Here is an 11,456-nt window from a genome sequence, read left to right on the forward strand (position 1 = left end):
TTTTGACTGTTCTGACTCTCATTGCCCTCATCTTTACCTCCAAATCTACCAGTTTCAACCCTCCTTTATCATAATCTGCTACTAGTACATCATACGCTATTTTAACCCCCTTTCCTCTCCACAAAAAATCTGACACTAACATCCTGGTTTCTTTTAGAACCCACTCTGGTACATTCAATACACCTAATACATCAACATATTTTGACATTAACAGTGCATTAACAATTACAACTTTTCCCTTCAGTTTCATGTTCCTTTGCTTCCAATAATTCAATGTTGTTCTTATTTTATTCAAAACCCCTGTCCATGTGTAATCAACAGCCTCCCTGTCATCCTCTCCAAAATATATCCCCAACACTTTTATCATCCCCTTTACAATTTTCAAATCAAAAACACAATTGTCTGTATTCACTCCCCCTATACACAACATTTCAGACTTGTCAACATTCACTTTTGCACCAGAAGCCTTTCCATATATGTTTACACGCCCCATTATTTTGTTCACACTATTTACATCCCTGACAGTACATGTTGTGTCATCTGCATATTGATGGATTATGCTAACTCCTCCCCCCGGCATATTTATTCCCTTAATTTCTTTCTCCTGCTTAATATAAGCTGCCAATGGCTCCACACAGATATGCTATATAGCAATGCTGACAGTGGACACCCTTGTCTTATTGATCTACCCAAAGGGAAGGAGTCAGTCAATAATCCATCTATCTTTACTTTACTTCTAGCATTCTTATATAATAATTCAATCCAATCCCTCATAACAGTCCCAATCCCAAAATGTTCCATTGTTTTCAATAAAAAAACATGTTCCACCCTGTCAAAAGCCTTATTTAAATCCAAAGATAACAATAAACTGTCACGACCCAACAGCAATGTGCGTACATTGATAGTCAATGGGCTCGTTCCCACACAGGGCCGAGGCCGGACACAGGTAGATTAGCTCAGGGTTAGCTGACAGCACTCAGGTAGATGTAAAGGGGAAATGGCTTACCTGGCTCAGATGTATCGTGGCGTGGCCCGGGGGGATACTGAACAGCCCGCACGTTCGTTCAGTGGGGTCTTCCTTCCCGTTCAGTATTGACATATAACATAACAAACAAAACTGGACACGACACAACACGACCTCGGGGGTAATCCAATATTCCACATGGTAATAGTCTTGATAATAATTGTCCAAGGGGTTCTCTTCTAGATAAGGCGTCTCAATCAGTATTTCTCTTCTCAGTTAACTCCACTCTCAACTCTCTCGACTCTCGACTCCCCAGGTAGCTAATGAGCACCTGTCATATACCTTTCGAGAGACACGCCAACAGGCAAGCCACTCCCCCATGTACCCTGGGTAGCCAATCAACACCCCCCTGAGCTTACCATGACAACTAGGAACCGTTGGATCGTGACAAAACCCCCTTCCTCCCTCATGTCCTTCACAACATCCCTTAATGTGCACATATTCTCTGCCACATCCCTCCCTGGGACTCCATAGGCCTGGGTAGGTGCAATCATGTTTTTCATTACTTTATTCAATCTATTAGCTAATACTTTTGCTATGGTTTTATAATCACAATTAAGTAATGATAATGCTCTATAATTCTGTAATTTGTTCCTGTCCCCTTTACCCTTATACAATAAAGTGAGCACCCCCAAGCCCATAGAGTCCGGAACCACCCTTTTATTCCCCATACACGTATACACTCTGCACAATATAGGGGCCAGGATATCAACAAATGCTTTATAAAATTCAGCCGTCAACCCATCCGAACCCGGACTCTTATTTGGGTTTAACCCCATGATGGCTGTCTTAACCTCCTCCACCCTTAGATCTGCATCACACATTTTCCCTTCTTCTTCTGTCACCCTAGCTTCCACTGCTTCTAATACTTTATTCATATATTCCTCATTCACACCCCCAGATGTATATAGGTCTGTATAAAATGACTGCACAGTATCCATTATTCCCACTAAGTCTGTTATTATTTCACCTTTATCATTCTCTAATTCCTTAATTTTCCCTTTCTCTTTCTGTCTCTTCTCTAAACCTAAAAAGAATGCTGTACTCCTTTCTCCCTCAACCACATACCTTGCTCTACTCCTTACTAAAGCACCTTCACACTTTCTCTTCTCTAACTCCCTCAAATCTTCCCTCACCCTCAAATACTCTGTTAAATCATGCCCTGGAATATTATCAACTCTCTCCTGTTCTATTGCTAACCTTTTCTGCAAATCCCTTTCCTCCCTCACCCTCTCTTTCCCTCTCCGTTTTGCAAATGCTATTATTACAGATTTTAATTTATCCTTCATCCCTTCCCACCACACACACACACATCAGCAACAACCCTGACCATAGTCAAGATACCAAAAAAAAGGAACATATGCACCTCCATGTCATTTTCCTACCCTGGTCTTCTTCCCTCGTGCTTTTGCACCCCTTCCTGATCTTGTCCTCACCCTCTGTACATCCGCATATAGTCCTTCATCGGAACCTTTTCTTTTTCCCACGCCCTCTGTTGAAGGCCCTGCCTCATCCATTTCTCCATCCCTTACTGCGTTATCTAAGCTGGCTCCAATCTCCTCTCTCTCTTTACCCTCCACTTCCACCGGACCAGGCCCCTCCGCTCCTCCCTCCACTTCCGGCTCCAACTGCGTCTCCTCCACCACCTCAGCTTGTCCTCCTCCCTCCGTCACGTCTTCATGGCTCCTTTCCCCACCTTCTCCTTGTGTCTCCACCTCTTCCTCCTCCACCACCTCCTCCTCCTCCTCTCCCTCCATCTCCTCTTCTTCGTCCCCCTCCACCTCCTCCTCCTCCTTCTCCTTCTCCTTCTCCTTCTCCTCCTCCTCCTCCTCACCACTGCTCACTCCTCCATCATATCTCCTTCCAATGCATTCACGTGCATAATGTCCTCGTTTGTTACATTTAAAGCACACAAACTCCGGGCTTTCTCGCAATACATGTCCTGGCTTAATGCACAGCCTACATACCCTCACTTGCTTATCGTGAATCACCCTAAAGTGATCCACTCCAACCAGGGTCTCAAACTTAGTAGAGTATGGCAAAGACCTCACCTCTTCTGTGAACTTCACCTTCATGTATCGAGTCCCGTCTGCTATGTCCGTTCCTGGCCATGTCCTTCGTTTGATCGGTGACACCGCTCTCACCCCCCACGACTCCAGCCTGTACCTGATCACGTCGTCTTTCAAATAAACCGGGAGATTCAAAAATGAGACCACCATCTCATCCACTGCCAAGTCCTTTCCCATTATTCTCACATTTTTAATCATGAATCCATCTGTCAGCTTGTCCTTCCCTCTCCTCGATGACAGGGTTATTTCATATTTTCGGTCTTCTTTCGGCCGACAGCCCTCCACATTTCCACACACCTCCTTTATTCCTCTCAGCATTTCCATCACCGTAATGTCACTTCCATGCTCCAATCCCACCTCCACCGTCAGGCTCGCGTCGTACCGTTTATCCGTATTGCTTTCATCGTTGTCCATTCCGTTCGTTGTGTTTGTTGCCATGTCCTCCGTCCTTAGAAGCCCCCGATCAGCACGAAGCTGTCGGGGTACTCAAAACCAAAACTCACTTAAATGTAGATGGTATAACGTTCGATTGATTTGTCAAACTCGCTTGCAAACTTTCTCAGACCAAACGCAAGTTTGTGTCTGTTCACTTCTCGCTCATGCGCATAGACAGCAGCTCTACCTCCTGCGCCACAGCCGCCCCTGTTTTGGCAGGTGCTCAGCCCTCGTCCCACAATGTCACACTACACAAATTAAAATAGTATATAATGGCAATGTGGTGTGAGTGAGAGAACCTGCCAGCCCAGAAATGAAACCCTGCTAGCTCTCTCTCTCTCTCTCTCTCTCTCTCTCTCTCTCTCTCTCTCTCTCTCTCTCTCTCTCTCTCTCTCTCTCTCTCTCTCTCTCTCTCTCTCTCTCTCTCTCTCTCTCTCTCTCTCTCTCTCTGTCCCTCTGCAACAACCTTGAACCAGTTTGTTAGCCTCCCAAATGAACAGCGAGTGTTGAGATCTGAATAACATAAATACATTAATGAGTCAACAAACCAGCCAGGCCAAATTAGCTCGCGTGGCAATCTAGGGCTTCACTCTCTGACGATCTGCAAACAGCAGAGGGCGTGTAGAGAGAATTCAATTGGACAAACAACCAATGTCAGCCACATGACAAAGCTGAATGTAATTTCAATAAAGAGATCATTGCCATGCATCTCATAAAATCCAAACATTGCTCCACAATTAAGCAATATCACACGAGAGGGAGTGCTGTTATACTGAATATCAGCACGGCTGTGATTCGGTCGTAGGTAGGAGGCCACAGTATAACAGCACGACCTCGAGTGTGATATTGCTTTTATACAACAGTTCTACAGCGCCATTTATTAGTTAACAGTAATAAGTGACAACAGATTATGATTTGTTTGTTTATTTAATCATTTATTTTGGCTCCGTCAACAAAAAATTGTTCCCCAACTGGACTGTTGCCTAGTAACCTGAACACAAACATCTGCAGGCTAGCTACTTTGTATTAACGGTCAGTTAATAGAACACCTGTGCGGCGGAGTGATACATATTAAAAGTCCCAGTGCTGTTATACTGTATATCAGCACTCATGGAATGCCTCTTGTCCAATCAAATTACTTGGTCGGAACAAACTGTTGTATAATTAGTAATTAAGCATGGGGGGGGGGGGGGGGGGTTAAGGTTGGGGGTAGGCAAAGTTCAAGTCTCAAGTTCAAGTTCATTGTCATATGTATTAATACAATGACATTCTTCAGCCTCATCTCTCTGCAGTGTCACACACAACAACACAATCCACAATACAATACAAAACAACAATACAGTACAAGGTGCTTAGTGCAGGGTGTAAAGGTCTTAGTGCAGGGTGTAAAGGTCTTAGTGCAGGATGTAAAGTGCCAAGTGCAGGGCGCATGGTTCAGCTGTTCAGCAACCTGACTGCCTGTGGGAAGAAACTATTTCTGAGGCGGTGGTGCGTGAGTTGATACTTCTATAGCGTTTTCGGATACTTCTGCATCGTCCTCTGGAAGCGTCTACAGTCCTGGGCAGTCAGGCTGCCCAACCACACTGTGATGCATCCTGTCAGAACAGATTCTATGGTTCTGCGATAGAAGTTCACAAGATATTTGGTGAGCAAAGGGTTAAGGTTAGGGTTAGGGATATGACCTTCACAGGTAGGCTTGAGATATGGTGCCTGTATATCTCTGGCTAGGGTTAGTTTTAATGGAACAATCAATCAATCAATAACAAATAAATAAATAATCGATTCAACCAAGTCAAAGTGAAGAAGTAATACAAATAAAGAGAAGAAAAAAACCACTAAGACATTCAAATCACACACAATTAAATCAAGTAAGTCCTCCTCCTCCCCTACAAATCCCTCCACGCCTGCGCCCCCCAGTACCTCCTCCCCCAGCATACCCCTTCCCGGAACCTGCGGTCCGCAGACATGGGCCTGCTGTCCACCCCCCGCACCAACCTATGGACCTTAGGGGACAGAGCCTTCAGCGTGGCTGCACCTACTCTCTGGAACTCTCTCCCCATAGTGATCCACAACGCCCCCCCCCCCACCCTGGACTCCTTCAAATTAGCCCTTAAAACCCATCTGTTCACCAAGGCCTTTGGCCCCTAGTCAATGTTTCAGTTTTGCTTTGTTTGTTTTCTGTTTTGTCTGTCTGATCATTCCCTTGAATTGTAAAGCGTCCTTGGTTCTTTTGAAAGGCGCTATATAAATTAAAGTTATTATTAGTTATAAGTAGACTCATGCTGGAGTGTAAGGGGCCTTCCCACAGTCGTCAAAGCTCTGAAATAGTGGCCCTTTTGAGAATTACAACAGGGATATTATATTATAATATCCCTGTTGTAATCCTCAAAAGGGCCACTAGGTGGGGTCCTAAGACCAACAATGCTAGTATCTGTGGTTCAGTCCCAGTGGGTGAATGGTCTTCAAGACTCATCCATTTGCATTCTGCTGATTGTTATTTATTATTTATTTTTTACATTTAGCATACGCCTTTATCCAAAGCGACTTACAGTTAGTACATTTGTCTAAAATAAGTGAATTATTTATACATCAGTCATTATAAGAAAAACAAATCTATGCTTGGGCCAGAGGCCATTTGCAGTCATAATGCTAGAAGAATGATGGAAGGATTAAAATAAATAAATAAATACATATATTATTTACAGCAGAGAAACTGTACAGGGTGGGGATGAAGAGGTATATAAATAAAGGCATCTGCTAAATGCCAAAAAATGAAATGTAAATATAGTATAGTATAGTTGTACTGTTCTACAGAAGCCTAGTGTAGCGCGTGCTGATAACAGTTGAAAGCTAGCAACCTGGGGTTGGCAGTCTGCCTGTCTCTCCTCTCTCCCTGTCTACTTTCTAACTGTCTGAAGAAACTAACAACACAACAATTAATAAAACATTGTAAAAAATAATTTATTGTATTATTGTATTATTAGTGATATTGGTCTTGACCTTCCCATGTTCTTCTCTAGCTCTCAGTGTGATCTGCAAGGAAACAAACAAAACAAACTTCAACACACACACACACACACACACACACACACACAGAGGGTAAAACATTGCATTGAGGGATAGTTGCTGATGAGGCTGCTGCTGGGACAGTGTGTGCTGCCAGGGATGTAATAGGAGAGAAGGCGCCCTTCAGTGCCCTCAGAAGTAGTTTTTGAAACAGGAAGTATTTTGTCTACTTTTCCAACAGTTTGGATTTGAAATCCAACAATTACTATGGGGTCAAAGCAGAGATTCTCAGCTTTAATTCAACGTTATTAATTAACACTTTTATACACAGTCCACCTATTTCAGGGCACAGTACGTTTTGAAAGAAATTCTTGACAGGTGTTTCTGGTGTGTCAGGTGTGTCCGTCACATCAACTGTGCAGGCAGAGAGCTGTCAATGTCTAGTACTGATTCTAGGCTTTGCATTTGCCTTTGGAGTTGATGTCTGCCAACATGAGGCAAAATATATTCAACCAAATACTTTTTTACTAAAGTTTAAAGTTTAACTATTTTTTGTACGTTTAAATTTTTTTGACTTTTTAAATGGTGAACCCAATAAAATAAAAATAAAAGATCTCTGACCCCCAAAGTAACTGTTTGATTGAACAAGAGAGCATTCCACATAAAGAGTCACAGTAAGACATTATTTACCAATAATTTATCTCACCAGTGAACATTAACTTTGGTCACAAACAGCTTGGCTGTGTAGTTCCCATCAACCATGTCAGCTTGGATGACACAACGCAGCTTCATTTCCTCTAGACCAGAATTTACCACAATGATAAACTAGTTGGCAACCAGAAGGTGCAGGAGGTATTCTAACAGTATGTTTTAAGAATGCTTTTACACTGTACATGTTTAACAGAATAAGGACTTGATGGTCTCACCTCTTTTCTATAGATACAAGGCGGTGATGAGGCCAACTATTACAGCCACAGTACCACTGACAAGACCAACCGCTGCACCACTGGGAAAGGGAACTAAAACAGAATTTCAAATGACCACAACATTTACAACAACACATTTGTAGATGATGTCACAATAATCAAACAGTCCATTGGTATCGCCTAAAGCCCAATGCACACGGCGTGCAATCTTGTCGCATGGCAACACTCGATTCCCCATTCACACCACCGAAGTGAGTGGGTGTGAATGGCGAATCGAATGTTGTCCTGCGACGACATCGCACGCCGTGTGCATTGACGTGCAATGCGATATTGTCAAACCACCTTTACTGGTTCTCAAATTATTTTTGGAGAGACATCAACATCTGACTATATAGCCTACATCTGCACTTCTTTATAAAGCATAAGCGTCTTTGAGTGTCTAGAAAAGCGCTATATAAGTCTAATGTATAATAATAATAATAGGCCTAATAGATTTTATTTAAAAGCACCTTTCTCAAAATCAAGGACACTGTAGAGAAAAAAAGAGAAGCATGACAATAAACAAAAACAGACAAAAGGCAAGGATACTAGTTGTTGTTGTTGTTATGCCCTGTTGTGTACATCTTGTCTCTGTGAAATTCAATACAAATATTAACCATAAAAAAAACAATGTAGCTCTTTTCTCTACTTTGTCACCATCACCATTTGCCATTAGTCGGCGAAAGCGATTAGGTGGCCGACAGTTCACCTCTAACCCAGCTTCCATTTTCGCCTTGTTACCGCTGGTCAGCCTCTTAAGATTGACTAGAAGTTCAGGACAATCTTGGTTGTGGAAAGTTTTGGTTGTGGAAGTGATGCTGGATTCTGTCAGTTGGAGACCAGGGCCCTATTCCACAAAGCTCGATAAAGTTCTAAGCCTCGATAAAGTTCTAAGCCTCGAAAATGTTAGCTTGCGTTCGGTGCCATCAATGTGGCTCAAATAATTCGCTGCTTGGTTGAGCTCCTTCTGAGTCAGATATAATTAGCCTGGTCCCGACCAGGCTAAAACACAGGCTATAGTCATCCGTGCGTCAAAAAAGGCTCACAGGCGGAAACTAAACCCTGAATGAAAGTTCCTCATGTGTCTTTTAGGAAATATTAGTTCCCACTTCACATGAGATAGATAGATTAGATAGTTTGATTAGATAGTTTGACTATGTGATAGATAGATAATTTGATATTTTGAAAGTGTGATCGATCGATAGATAGTTTGATTGTGTGATAGATAACTTGATATTTTGAAAGTGTGATAGATAGATCGAAAAGAGTGTAAAAAAAAAAAGTTAAAAAAAAGTAATTGTCTCAACTTGCATTGCCGTCATTACAGCGGTCTGGTTGGCGTAGTGGTTAAGGCTGCGGACTCGAGTTCCAAAGGTTGTGAGTTCGAGACTTGACTAAGTCATTCATTTTTTTTTTTTTTACATTTAACCGAAGATTTCATGCAAAGGTTTCAAACACCATTGTAATCGTGTCAGTTCTTGTAAATTAGCCTGCACCATAATTTTATAGCCTACAATACTTTTTTTGATGAGATTTTAGATTAGATTCAGACAACGAAATGCAGTAAAAAGTGCGCCTGAAGAGGGATTTGAACCACCGATATAAAATCACGAATAAATCCTATGGCAGCGGTCGATACCACTAGGCCATTGTGGCGATATGACGGTTTGTAGCCTGCTGCTCATATCACCACAGTAGTAAATATTAATTTATTAAAATATGAACATATAACAATAACTGGGGCTAGTATGACCTACGCATTTAATCGGTCAGCAATTTCTTGCCAAACCATTTCCCTCGCCTTGTTAATTGCGGCAGTATTGCACTATTTTACATCTTATTTTTCCGTCTTCATAAAAAATCAATAATTCGGAATGCTGCGCAAAAGTAGTACCCCTGCAGAGTGGAGTATCTTCATTTCGACAGATCGACTCTTCTGGGCTGCGTATGTCTGCGTGCACGCGCCCATATCGAAGATTTGTAAGCCTGTCTTCTGTGAACACTGATGACACAAGGCTGATCCTCATTCGAGGAATCACCTGAGGCTTGAATACCAATCTCGAGGTCCCTGAGCGCCGCATTTAATTATAGCGCCGCTATATTAAGCCACCTTTAGTGGAATATGGCCCAGGGGGCTATTCCACGAAGCTCGATAAAGTTCTAAGCCTCGATAAAGTTCTAAGCCTCGATAATTTTAGCTTGCGTTCGGTTCCATCAATGTGGCTCAAATAATTCGCTGCTTGGTTGAGCTCCTTCTGAGTCAGATATAATTAGCCTGGTCGCGACCAGGCTAAAACACTGGCTATAGTAATACGTGCGTCAAAAAAGGCTCACAGGCGGAAACTAAACCCCGAACGACAGTTCCTCATGTGTCTTTTAGGAAATATTAGTTCCCACTTCACACGAGATAGATAGATTAGATAGTTTGACTGTGTGATAGATAGATAATTTGAAAGTGTGATCGATCGATAGATAACTAGATATTTTGAAAGTGTGATGGATAGATAGATCGATGGATACATAAATTAAAAAGTGTAAAAAATAAAATAAAATGAATAGGTATGTCTATCAACTTGCATTGCTGTTATCACAGCGGTCTGGTTGGCGCAGTGGTTAAGGCAGCCAGCTGGAGTTCCAAAGGTTGCGAGTTCGAGACTTGACTAAGTGATTATTCTTTTTTTTTTTTTTACATTTAACCGAAGTTTCATGCAAAGGCTTCAAACACCATTGTAATCGTGTCAGTTCTTGTAAATTAGCCTGCACCATAATTGTATAGCCTACATACTTTTTTAGATTAGATTTTAGATTAGATTCAGACAACGAAATGCAGTAAAAAGTGTGTCCGAAGAGGGATTCGAACCACGTCTAAAAATGATGAATAAATCCTGTGGCAGCGGTCGACACCACTAGGCCATTGTGGCGATATGACGGTTTGTAGCCTGCTGCTGATATCACCACAGTAGTAATATTCATTTATTAAAATATGAACATATAACAATAACTGGGGCTAGTATGACCTACGCATTTAATCGGTCAGCAATTTCTTGCCAAACCATTTCCCTCGCCTTGTTAATTGCGGCAGTATTGCACTATTTTACATCTTATTTTTCCGTCTTCATAAAGATCAATAATTCGGGAATGCTGCGCAAATGTAGTACCCCTGCAGAGTGGAGTATCTTCATTTCGACAGATCGACTCTTCGGGGCTCTTTATGTCTGCGTGCACGCGCCCATATCGAAGATTTGTAAGCCGGTCTTCTGTGAACACTCATCACACAAGCCTGATCCTCGTTCGATGAATCACCTGAGGCTTGAATTCCAATCCCGAGTTGCCTGATCGCCGCATTTATTTCAATCGCCGCTATACTGATCCACCTTTAGTGGAATGGCCCCCTGCCTTCATCCTGTTTGTCTGTGTTCCCCGGGCCAACCACTACCTTCCTAAACCCGTAGAGATTCAATTGGCGGATGAAGGTTTTAAAGTTAGACATTTTGAAAACGTCCATGTTATCAAACGATTGCTTCTGGGGAGACAGCAGCTCAGCTTCAAACAGCTGCTGATCGATGATCAGACCTTCACCACAGGTGTCCCAACGAATCAATCGTTTTTGGGGGTTATTGACGAAATGCCACAGTTTAGCGGGGAAGTTGTTGGGGTTTAGAAAGTGGATGGTCAGCAGGGCCTCTTCCAGTTCCATATTTTGGGATCTGTGAGAAACAAAAACAGTGGACAGAAGTTCAATTTTCGCCTTGTTACCGCTGGTCAGCCAATTAAGATTGACTAGAAGTTCAGGACGATCTTGTCTGAAGTTTTGGTTGTGGAAGTGATGTTGGATTCTGTCAGTTGGAGACCTGCCTTCATCTTGTTTGTCTGTGTTCCCCGTGTCACTAACCCGGCTCAGAGAAAGTGACAAACAGGGAGACAAGTTGAGGGTAAAGGTAAATCATTATTTTATTA

At 42.4% G+C, this 11,456-nt stretch overlaps 1 pseudogene across 1 annotated transcript; it reads right to left on the reverse strand.

The window, feature by feature from the left end:
- Positions 1 to 5,034: 5,034 nt before the first annotated feature.
- Positions 5,035 to 11,196, reverse strand: LOC308153597 (heat shock factor protein 5-like; annotated as a pseudogene). Its single transcript has 3 exons — positions 10,896 to 11,196; positions 8,157 to 8,346; positions 5,035 to 5,123 (listed from the first exon to the last, which is right to left on the reverse strand). The product of its transcript is annotated as a heat shock factor protein 5-like (transcript).
- Between the last annotated feature and the right edge of the window lie 260 nt (positions 11,197 to 11,456).

The sequence above is a fragment of the Nansenia antarctica genome (assembly GCF_963989245.1).
Source record: "Nansenia antarctica genome assembly, chromosome: 1".
NCBI classification, from domain to species: Eukaryota; Metazoa; Chordata; class Actinopteri; order Argentiniformes; family Microstomatidae; genus Nansenia; species Nansenia antarctica.